This window comes from Oncorhynchus clarkii, chromosome 18 (assembly GCF_045791955.1).
Source record: "Oncorhynchus clarkii lewisi isolate Uvic-CL-2024 chromosome 18, UVic_Ocla_1.0, whole genome shotgun sequence".
NCBI classification, from domain to species: Eukaryota; Metazoa; Chordata; class Actinopteri; order Salmoniformes; family Salmonidae; genus Oncorhynchus; species Oncorhynchus clarkii.
The window spans coordinates 31,041,407-31,054,534 of NC_092164.1; positions in this window are offsets into that span (position 1 = coordinate 31,041,407).

The window sequence follows — 13,128 nt, forward strand, 5'->3', positions numbered from 1 at the left end:
TGACTGCCTCGCCTGGTTTACCAACTACTTCCTTCTCTGATAGAGTTCAGTGTGTCAAATCGGAGGGCCTGTTGTTCGGACCTCTGGCAGTCTCTTTGGGAGTGCCACAGGGTTCAATTCTCGGGCCGACTCTCTTCTTTGAATACATCAATGATGTCACTCTTGCTGCTGGTGAATCTTTGATCCACCTCTACGCAGACGACACCATTCTGTATATTTCTGGCCCTTCTTTTGGACACTGTTAACTAACTTCCAGATGAGCTTTAATGCCATACAACTCTCCTTCCGCCGCCTCCAACTGCTCTTCAATAAATCTAGAATCGGCTTCCTATTTTGCAATAAAGCATCCTTCACTCATGCTGCCAAACATACCCTCGTAAAACTGACCATTCTCCCAATCCTTGACTTTGGCGATGTCATTTACAAAATAGCCTCCAACGCTCTACTCAACAAATTGGATGCAGTCTATCACAGTGCCATCCGTTTTGCCACCACTGCAACCTGTACACTCTCGTTGGCTGGCACTCGCTTCTTATTCGTCGCCAAACCCACTGGCTCCAGGTCATCTACAAGTCTCTGCTAGGTAATGCCCCGCCTTATCTTAGCACACTGGTCACCATAGCAGCACCCATCCGTAGCACGCGCTCCAGCAGGTATATCTCACTGGTCACCCCCAAAGCCAATTCTTCCTTTGGCCACCTCTCATTCCAGTTCTCTGCTGCCAATGACTGGAACGAACTGCAAAAATCACTAAAGCTGTATACTCTTATTTACTTCGCCACCATGGCCTATTTATTGCCTTACCTCCCTTATCCTACCTCATTTGGACTTGCTGTATATAGAATTTTTCTACTGTATTATTGATTGTATGTTTGTTTATTCCATGTGTAACTCTGTGTTGTATGTTTTTTTTATTTTACTTTTATTTAACTGGGCAAGTCAGTTAAGAACAAATTCTTATTTTCAATGACGGCCTAGGTAAAGTGGGTTAACTGCCTGTTCAGGGGGAGAACGACAGATTTGTACCTTGTCAGCTCAGGGATTTGAACTTGCAACCTTCCGGTTACTAGTCCAACGCTCTAACCACTAGGCTACCCTGCCGCGTCAAACTGGCCAGGTCACAGTTGCAAATGAGAACTTGTTCTCAACTAGCCTACCTGGTTAAATAAAGGTGAAATAAAAAATGTAAAATCATGGCAGAATAGTAAAAAAGACTGATTCCTCCTACACATCGAAATCCAGCCTCTTCAGCCATCAAATAAAATAAAATGTTATTTGTCACATGCGCCAAATACAACAGGTGTAGTAGACCTTACGGTGAAATGCTTACTTACAAGCCCTTAACCAACAATGCAGTTTTAAGAAAAATAAGTGTTAATTAAAACATTGATGAGTAAAATATAAAATAAAAGTAGCAAATAATTCAACAGCAGCAGTAAAATAACATTAGCGAGGCTATATACAGGGGGTACCGGTACAATGTGCCGGTTAGTCGAGGTAACCTAGCTCGTCATGCAGCAACCAGAGGATCAAGGTAACACACTAGACATCCTTCAGGATCTAGAAGCAGAGGACAGCACGTATAACACGCTGGGGACCAGGTCACTGTGCTCAAGCACTAGAAACAAGTCAATCTGATCTGACATTAGCTAGTGCTGAAGCTGCCAGGTCAAAGCGTATTAGTTATCCTACTCCGTCTCTATACATTCAAGCCCTTTCTAACCTAACAAGCCACCAGGGCTTGTGCAAAAGCAGAGGTTGCACGCACACTGGTTTCCTATGCAATATGGGAAGCTGACATGATAAGAGAACAAGGATACATAGAAGAAGAGCAACAAAGGGTTACAGCTAAAGTAACTAGAAGAAAAGCAGAGGCAAAGGCCCACATACATATTCTCAAGCAGGAGAACGCTGCCACTGCAGCCATAGCTGATGCCAAGGTTCTCGAAGCAGCTACCAGAGAAGAATACAATGATAGAAACCCAGATGGCACCTCTAAGCACAACTCAGCGCACACATGAGTATGTACAGTCACACATAACCATGTACACTGCTCAACCACCTCGTGACACAAAGCCAACAAAACCATTCAAGGTCCAGCCAGCAGCGTTGATATAGCCAGACGCTGCAAGACGGAACCAGAGAACAACCACACAACAAGAGAGGGTCTACCAACTGACCTGCCGTCTCTCCAGCCACAACCCACACCCTGTAGATGTCCCCAGAGGGGACTTACCTGATACATCAGGAGCTACAGATATAACCAAGTACCTGATACGTTGCGAAATGGTGAGTTCAGGCATTCTGAAATTTGATGACCACTGGAGTCCTGGAAATCACCCTTTCTTAGCAGCACTCAAGACCCAAGTCATCTGAGCAGGCCGAAAGGATCAAAGCGGTGCATGTTCCCAATGTAACAGCAGGGCTCACGAAGGTTTGGCAAAAACTCGAAGACTGCTACGGTTCACCTGAAGTGATTGAAAACACACTTCTGAAGATAACAAAGACAACCAGAAGTTGAGAGAGCTTGGGGAGGCAGCTAAACACAACACAGAACACCAGTGTCTGTAAGGAAATCTCATCTAAGTCTAAGGCCAACCAGGCTAGTCTTTCAGGAAAACAGTTGAGAACCCCAGACAAACAGTGTCTGCTGCACAAAAAGCCTCATTCGCTGAGAAAATGAGGTAGCTTCAGGAGCAAGACACTAGATGAGAGCAAGTCGTATCTCAAGGACAACCTCATCTGTTACAGATGCTGTGCTTCAACCAAACATCTCGCAACATATTGTGAGAAAGCGGTGCCGTGCAAAGAGTGCGACAATTATAGACATCCGTCTACGCTGCATCCGGGGCCAGCCCCATGGAGAACAGAGAACTCCACCATCATGGTGAGCAGCAAAAGGAGAGTGCAACAGCTGCTGTAACCTCAAAGTGCACAGATATCTGTGGAGATGCAGTCAGCTCTAGATGATGCTACAAGATATGCTTAGTCAAAGTGTATCCCACAGGTCACGGAGAGAAGGCAGTCATAATGTGTGCTGTCTCAAATTAACAAAGTAACAAGTCTTTACCAAGAACCACATTTTTTTACTTCTTTGCTGTCAGGGGAGGTTCCACTCAATACAGTGATATTCTGAAAGTATTCAGATCCCTTCCTTTTTACCACAATTTTGTTCCAGCCTTATTCTAAAATGGGTTAAATTCGTTGTTTTCCTCATCAATCTACATACAATACATACAAAAAACTGATTTAGACATTTTTTTAAACTATGTAAATATTGCATTTACAGTATTCAGACCCTTTGTTCTTAGACTTGAAATGGTGGCCTCCATCATTCTTAAATGGAAGAAGTTTGTAACCAGCAAGCCACTTCCTAGAGCTGGCCGCCCGGCCAAACTGAGCAATCGGAGGAGAAGGGCCTTGGTCAGGGAGGTGACCAAGAACCCAATGGTCACTCTGACAGCGCTCCAGAGTTCCTCTGTGGACATGGGAGAACCTACCAGAATGACATCCAGCTCTGCAGCACTCCACCAATCAGGCATTTAAGATAGTGTGGCCAGATGGAATCCACTCCCCAGTAATAGGCACGTGACAGCCTGCTTGGAGTTTGCCAAAGGCACCTAAAGTACTCTCAGACCATGAGAAATAAGATTCTCTGGTCTGATGAAACCAAGATTGAAGTCTTTGGCCTGAATGCCAAACGTCACATCTGGAGGAAACCTGGCATCATCGCTACAGTGAAGCATGGTGGTGGCAGCATCATGCTGTGGCAGGGACTGGGAGACTAGTAAGGCTTGAGGGAAAGATGAAAGGAGTAAAGTGCACAGGATCTCAGACTGGTGGCGTAGGTTCACCTTCCAACAGGACAATGACCCTCAGCACACAGCCAAGACAATGCAGGAGCTGCTTCGGGACAAGTCTCTGAATGTCCTTGAGTGGCCCAGCCAGAGCCCGGACTTGAACCTGATCAAACATCTCTGGAGAGACCTGAAAAAATTGCTGTGCAGCGATGCTCTTCATCCAACCTGACAGGTCTTGAGAGGATCTGCAGAGAAGATCGGGAGAAACTCCCCAAATACAGGTGTGCCAAGCTTACAGTGTCATACCCAAGAAGATTTGAGGGCGTAATTGCTGTCAATGGTGCTTCAACAAAGTTCTGAATCAAGGGCCTGATAACAATAATGTCTAAAAAACTGTTTTTGCTTTGTCATTATGGGGTATTGTATGTAGATTGATGATGGAAGATTTAATACATTTTAGAATAAAGCTGTAATGTAACAAAATGTGGAAAAAGTCAATGGGTCTGAATACTTTCCAAATGCACTGTACACTCTGAGGACATGTTCAGGACCTGTGGAGGCATCCAGAAGGAGACCAAGCAACTACGCATTCAAGTCAATCGATGGAAAGACACAGATCTCTCACCCCAGTCTCATAGAATGTGTCATGATGCCAGACAACAGATCAGAGATCCGCTCACCTGAAGTTGCACGTCATCACCCTCATTTAACGCCTGTCGCAGACAAGATTCCAGCACTCAACCCAAACACAGCTATCCTTCTGCTCAGAAGAGAGACACTGAGAGTGCACAAAGTCAGAAAGCAGTACAATAGGCCGCACAATGCATCCTATGTGCAATGTGTTATCGGATTCGTCATCATAGATGAGGTATGTCTGGACAGAGCTCACAAGCCAGCTAAAGTTAGCGTCTACAAAACAAACGTGACTCATAATGGATGCACATCACTGGATAACACAACACAGCGCCAGAGTGCTCAGAGCTGCATGGAGGGCACCATCCCTACCAGAGATACGGACGACCTCGGACAAGCCAGCCCCTTCTGTCGAACATGGCATCTTCCTCAAGATCATGGACAGGGAAGTGTTCATGAGTTCCTCTACCTTTCCGTTCACCCTGGCGCCACCAACCCAATGACGGAGCACAAGCAGTGAAACGACTCACTTCACTGCGATGCACTCTGGAGAGAAAGCCAATATATAAGAACACTTCTGCGACTTCTTGCAGAAGATCTTTGACAATGATCAAGCTGAAAAAGCACCACCATTGGAGGGAAAACAAGATTGTTGGTACTTACTGATCTTTGTTGTGTATCATCCACAGAAACCAGGTCAGAAATGAGTAGTATTTCACTCTAGTGGCAAGCATGAAGGTGTCTCCCTCAACAATGTCCTTCTCAGTGGACCAGATACTGAATAACACACTCCTCGGAGTCCTCATCCGATTACGAAAATAACGCATTTCAGTCACAGCCGGTGTGCAACAAATGTTCTACGGCTTCCTTTTCTGCGAATACCGGTTTCAAGAACTTGTGTCCTGTCCACTATCAACAGCTTGTACGACACCCTAGGCTACGTAGCACCTATCACTATGCAAGGAAAGGCTCTGAGAGAACTCTCTACTGAACATGAACAATGTGATTGGGTTACACCACTCCCAGAAGAGAAAGAAAATCAGTGGAAGCTGTGGAAAGACTCATTGATGGAACTCATACAATAAAGCCCCTATGTCCCTGTCTCCTTGTCCTCCACACCCCAGTGGTAACTGTCTCTTTTCAGTTGCATCCACTATGGCCATATCAGCTGTAGCCTACCTCAGAATAGTAGACATCGAGGTTCACCATGGGAAAGTCCAAACTCACTCTATGTCCTCCTCACATTGTTCCACGCCTAGAGCTTTGTTCCGTTGTCTTAGCAGTTGAGATGGCAGGCCTGATTAATGATGAAATGGACTTTGAGAATCATGTAATGAGGTTCTACACAGACAGCAAGAATGTGCTAGGATATATCACATTACATCCAGAAGATTCTACTTCTGTGTGTCAAACAGCGCCACACGTATCAAAAAGTCCACACACCCAGACCTGTGGCACCACATCAGTATGGAAAAAAATCCAGCAGATCATGGGAATAGGCCTGTGCCAGCAGCTGCCCTTAAGCACACTAACTGGTTCTCAGGCCCAGCCTTCCTGACAAGAAGAGAGACCGAAGAAACTACTCAGTCAGAAACTTTCGAACATGTGGGACCAGACACCGATACAGAGATCCGGCCACAAGTCAGAACCTTCATTACCAAAGCTACTGGAGGCCAGCTCAACTCACACAGGTCTGAATGATTCTCCAGCTGGAAGTCATTTATCCTAGCAACAGCAAAGCTCATATACCTGGACAAATTATTCTCCAGGTCTCCTAACATTGACAAGTGCAAAGGCAGCCATCTTGCAAAAGTCAAAACCACCATTATTAGAAGAAGTCTTCAAAGAAGAAATCAAGTGCCTCACCAAAAGATTAGTGGTCACCAAAAACTGCCTGCTCAAGAAGCTGAATCCCATAATTGATGAGAATCGGAGGCCACACGTCAGAACCACCACATCGCCACTCTGTTGGTAAGATACTACCATGAACAAGTTGCACACCAGGGTCATCAGTTCTCCGAAGACACAGTCCGGTCAGCTGGATTGTGGACCGATTGAAGACTGGTATCCAGTGTGATCCATAAATGTGTAACCTGCAGAAAACTCAAAGGAAAACTGAAAGAGCAAAACATTGTGCCATCCTGTTCTTGAATACAAGAGCGGTGCACATCGAAGTGATCTAGTCTATGTCTACCCCCAGTAATCAACGCTTTAAGAAGATTCTTCTCTATCCAAGGACCTGAGAAGCAACTCCACTCAGATCGTGGTACAAACTTCATCATAGCCTGCAAAGAACTGAAGATCAGCACAGAGGACTCCGAGATGAGTACGTACCTTCAATCCCACTTATGCATCACATATGGGAGGAGCTTGGGAAAGGATGATTGGAGTCGCTCGTCGCATTCTGGATGCCATCCTCCTGGAAGTTAGCTCTACTCGTCTCAAACACAAAGTTCTCACCACACTCTGAAGTCATGGCCATCATGAACGAGCAACCCTTAGTTCCAGTATCTACAGATCTGAAGATGCCAGCAGTCTTGACACCTACAATGCTTCTGACCAGGAGACTTTGACCTCAAAGATTTCTAGGGCAAGCAATGGAAACAAGTTCAGAATCTCGCAGACACATTCTGAAGATGATGGAGACAAGAATATATGGTGACAATCCAGCCACGCAGAAAATGGCAAGTCGACAAACCTAACATGAAAGTCGGAGATGTCGTCTTACTGAAAGACACTCAGGTCCACAGAAACAAATGGCCTGTTGGACTCAACATCAATACTGAAGTAACAAGAAAATCCAAAATGTTGAAGTCAAAGTCATGAGACAGGGCACCCCTACGTGTACTTCAGACCTGTCTCGGAAGTTGTCCTACTCCTCAAAAAATAAATAGTGGCATAACTGTTTATTATAACAGGCAGGGAGTGTTCTGATACAGTAGTATTATAGTGCTTTATAGCTCTACACTGCCATCTAGTTGTGAAGCTGGCTACTGTAGCTTTAAATCAGCTAAATTCCTGTTCAGAGCTCATTCCCACTACAAGAAATATGAAGAACAGCAACATACAGACGTGCTCCATCTTTCTTACTTACTAGGCCCTGGATAAAGATGTATTTCTGTATGTAGTCACCTTTTGTTTTTGAGTCATTAGTACTTGCTTTCGTTAATTCAAGCTGTGCTTTCTGGAAGATTTAAGTTTGTACAGGTTTATTTCTAGCCTTTTAAGTTGCGATAATGCTAAGCTAATGTGTGCTAACTATCCAAATAGGGATTGCATTGACTGTTACCCTGCTAGCTATGTAACTTAGCTTCTGTGTTTGTAATGTATCTAGCTAATTCAAGAGTTTAGCTATTCTTTACTTACAAGATTATATATACCCTTGCAATTATGTATGCATAGTTTGTGCATTCATGTAAAAGTAATGTAAAGTGGCACAATTTCTGTCATTTTCTTTATTTAACCCTTATTTTACCAGGTAAATTGACTGAACACATTCTCATTTACAGCAATGACCTGGGGAACAGTTACAGGGGAGAGGGATGAATGAGCCAATTTTAAGCTGGGGATGATTAAGTAGTCATGATGGTATGAGGGACAGCTTGGGAATGTAGCCAGGACACCGGGGTTAACACCCCTACCATTACAGCGAACCCAAACCGGCTGCGCGCGTGCGCCATCGTGCATACGTTTACTTTGTCCCCCCACACCAAGCGTGATCCCGACATGCAGGTTAAAATATCAATACAAGCTCTAAACCAATTATATTAATTTGGGGACCGGTCGAATAAACATTTATGGAAATGTAGCTAGTTAGCTTGCATTTGATAGCAAATTTGTCCTATTTAGCTAGCTTGCTGTTACTAGCTAATTTGTCCTGGAATATAAACATTGAGTTGTTATTTTACCTGAAATGCACAAGGTCTTCTGCTCTGCCAATTAATCCACACATAAAACGGTCAACCAAATCGTTTCTAGTCATCTCGCTTCCTTCCAGGCTTTTTCTTCTCTTGACTTTATATTATAATTGGCAACTTTCATATATTAGGTGCATTACCGCCACTGACCTCGTTCGTCTTTCAGTCACCCACGTGGGTACCTGCTTCTATAAACCAATGAGGAGATGGGAGATGCAGGACTTGCAGCGCGATCTGCGTCAGAAATAGAACTGATTTCTATTTTAGCCCTTGGCAACGCAGACGCTCGTTGGCGCGCGCAATAATTGAATAACATAGATTTCTAAATGTATTTTGCAACGCGAGCAGTGTAGTCAGCCTGTTACGATAAGTGCCATGGGAACTTTAGTGACCACAGAGAGTCACAACACTCGTTTAACGTCCATTCCGAAAGACATCACCCTGCACAGGGCAATGTCCCCAATCACTGCCCTGGGACATTGGGATATTTTTATTTAGACCAGAGGAAAGGGTGCTTCCTACTGGCCCTCCAACACCACTTCCAGCAGCTTCTGGTCTTCCGTCCAGGGATTGACCAGGACCAACACTGCTTAGCTTCAAAGCAAGCCAGCAGTCAGATGCAGGGTGGTATGCTTTATGTCATTTTTGTACTGGCTAGCTAGGCTTTATTGTTAGCCTGTGATGGTTAGCGTATGGACAAATTCCATATTCATACTGTATTCCAAGCTATTCATTATTTGTATTCATTGGTATTATGTGAATGTGTGCAGATAATTTTCTAATAATATTTTCTTTATTCTGTATTTTACTGTTTTACAAATTACTTTCACTTAAGATTCCAATTGGTACTCCTGCCTCCAGGGTCTTTATTTGGAGTTGTACCTTGTCTGCCAAGTGTTGAACCCCACACACATCGTGAGGGCAGAACAACAGTATATTGCCAATAGTAATAAAGTGAAAGAGCAGAACAACAAAAGTTATCACGTTATGTCCATTGGGAAGCAAAATGCTGCAATTATTTCAGAAGTAAACTCAAAACTGTTCTGTTTGTTGGGGTTCTTTTTTGTGTTGAGTATGTGAAAAATCTATGTCAGTATGTCAGTGATAATTAAACTTTCACTGACTTTAAAGATATTCTTCACTTCTGACATTTTACAATGGGTGAGGGGGAACACAGATATTTAAAAAGAAAAAACACTGCGTCATTCACTTGTATTCTACAAATAAAATAATTGATTGATTTACAATGTCTCCATTGAATCAAATATGATTCATAGCCAGGCTATTTGAGGATGTGTGAACTAGTATGATTAGTAGTTGTCTTTAAACTGCGATAATGGTATGGTAACAGTTGCTAATGATGACGAATAAGCAGAGGTAATTGGACGTCTCATTGTCTCCAGGGCCAAAGACCAGCAGGAGGGATGACTTGTTTTGTTCTGCTATTGCTGTGGTATTTATTCATGATTATGCATGATTCCACATTTCAATTACACACTCACACACCCAAACTACTAGTCATATTTTTAGAACTACGTTTTAGAAATGCCACAGGGATTGGAAGTGGATATTGTCAAATGTTTGCTGAAAATGTTGTTTTTCAAGATTCAGACATCACAGTTAAATGTCCAGAGTGAGTAATCAAATCATATTTTTCACATGCCCCGAATACAACAGCTGTAGACCTTACCGTAAAATGCTAACTTAAAAGCCCTTAACTAACAATGCAGTTCAACTAAATAAACTAAAAGTTAAAAAATAAATTAAAAGTAACAATAAAATTACATTAACGAGGCAGTATACAGGGGGTACCGGTACCGAGTCAATGTGCGGGGGTACAGGTTAGTCGAGGTAATTTGTACATGTAGGTAGGGGTAAAGTGTAGAGGTCGACCTATTATGATTTTTCAAAGGCGACCAAAAAAAGCTGATACCGATTAATCTGTCGATTTTTATTTATTTGTAATAATGACAATTACAACAATACGGAATAAACACTTATTTTAACTTGATATAATACATCAAAAATCAGTATTTGGTCAATAACAAAAGTTTATCTCAATACTTTGTTATATACCCTTTGTTGGCAATGACAGAGGTCAAACGTTTTCTCTAAGTCTTCACAAGGTTTTCACACACTGTTGCTGGTATTTTGGCCCATTCCTCCATGCAGATCTCCTCTAAAGCAGTGATGTTTTGGGGCTGTTGCTGGGCAACATGGACTTTCAACTCCCTCCAAAGATTTTCTATTGGGTTGAGATCTGGAGACTGGCTAGGGCACTCCAGGACCTTGAAATGCTTCTTACGAAGCCACTCCTTCGTTGCCCGGGCGGTGTGTTTGGGATCATTGTCATGCTGAAAGACCCAGCCACGCTTCATCTTCAATGCCCTTGCTGATGGAGGGATGTTTTCACTCAAAATCTCACGATACATGGCCCCATTCATTCTTTCCTTTACATGGATCAGTCATACTGGTCCCTTTGCAGAAAAACAGCCCCAAAGCATGATGTTTCCACCCCCATGCTTCACAGTAGGTATGGTGTTCTTTGGATGCAACTCAGCATTCTTTGTCCTCCAAACACGACAAGTTGAGTTTTTACCAAAAGGTTCTATTTTGGTTTCATCTGACCATATGACATTCTCCCAATCTTCTTCTGGATCATCCAAATGCTCTCTAGCAAGCTTCAGACGGGCCTGGACATGTACTGGCTTAAGCAGGGGGACACGTCTGGCACTGCAGGATTTGAGTCCCTGGCGGCGTAGTGTGTTACTGATGGTAGGCTTTGTTACTTTGGTCCCAGCTCTCTGCAGGTCATTCACTAGGTCCCCCCGTGTGGTTCTGGGATTTTTTGCTCACCGTTCTTGTGATCATTTTGACCCCACGGGGTGAGATCTTGCGTGGAGCCCCAGTTCGAGGGAGATTATCAGTGGTCTTGTATGTCTTCCATTTCCTAATAATTGCTCCCACAGTTGATTTCTTCAAACCAAGCTGCTTACCTATTGCAGATTCAGTCTTCCCAGCCTGGTGCAGGTCTACAATATTGTTTCTGGTGTCCTTTGTCAGCTCTTTGGTCTTGGCCATAGTGGAGTTTGGAGTGTGACTGTTTGAGGTTGTGGACAGGTGTATTTTATACTGATAACAAGTTCAAACAGGTGCCATTAATACAGGTACGAGTGGAGGACAGAGGAGCCTTTTAAAGAAGTACAGGTCTGTGAGAGACAGAAATCTTGCTTGTTTGTAGGTGACCAAATACTTATTTTTCACCATAATTTGCAAATAAATTCAGTAAAAATCCTACAATGTGATTTTCTGGATTATTTTTCTCATATTGTCTGTCATAGTTGAAGTTGTACCTATGATGAATATTTACAGGCCTCTCTCATCTTTTTAAGTGGGAGAACTTGCACAATTGGTGTCTGACTAAGTACTTTTTTTGCCCCACTGTATAGGCGCTTTCGTATTGCCAGTGTAACAGTATAGCTTCCGTCAGATCAAGGGGAACAACTACTCCAAGTGAGTGACGTTTGAAACACTATTAGCGCGCACTCCGCTAACTAGCTAGCCATTTCACATCAGTTACACCAGCCTAATCTCGGGAGTTGATAGGCTTGAAGTCATAAACAGCTCAATGCTTGAAGCACAGCGAAGAGTTGCTGGCAAAACGCACAAAAGTGCTGTTTGAATGAATGCTTAAGGGCCTGCTGCTGCCTACTACCCCTCAGTCAGACTGCTCTATCAAATATCAAATCATAGACTTAATTATAACATAATAACACACAGAAATAGGAGCCTTTGGTCATTAATATGGTTGAATCCGGAAACTATCATTTCGATAACAAAACTTTTATTATTTCAGTGAAATATGGAACTGTTCCGTATTTTCTAACGGGTGGCATCCCTAAATCTAAATATTGCTGTTCCATTGCACAACCTTCAATGTTATGTCATAATTACGTAAAATTCTGGCAAATTTGTTCGCAACGAGCCAGGCGGCCCAAACTGTTGCATATACCCTGACTCTGCGTGCAATGAATGCAAGAGAAGTGACACAATTTCACCTGCTTAATATTGCCTGCTCACCTGGATTTATTTTAGCTAAATATGCATGTTTAAAAATATATACTTCTGTGTATTGATTTTAAGAAAGGCATTTGTGTTTATGGTTAGGTACAGTCGTGCAACGATTGCTTTTGTTAAAACATCCCCCATTTGGCGAAGTTGGCTGTCTTTGTTAGGAAGAAATAGTCTTCACACAGTTCGCTAGTTAAAAGAAATTCATGTTAGCAGGCAATATTAACAAAATATGCAGTTTTAAAAATATATACTTGTGTATTGATTTTATGAAAGGCATTGATGTTTATGGTTAGGTACACGTTGGAGCAACGACAGTCCTTTTTCACATGCACACCGCATCGATTATATGCAACGCAGGACATGCTAGATAAACTAGTAATATCATCAACCATGTGTAGTTAACTAGTGATTATGATTGATTGATTGTTTTTTTTATGAGATAAGTTTAATGCCAGCTAGCAACTTACCTTGGCTTCTTACTGCATTCGCGTAACAGGCAGGCTTCTCGTGGAGTGCAATGAGAGACAGGTGGTTAGAGCGTTGGACTAGTTAACTGTAAGGTTGCAAGATTGAAACTCCGTAAAAATCTGTCGTTCTGCCCCTGAACAAGGCAGTTAACCCACCGTTCCTAGGCCGTCATTGAAAATAAGAATGTGTTCTTAACTGACTTGCCTAGTTAAATAAAGGTGTAAACATTTTTTATA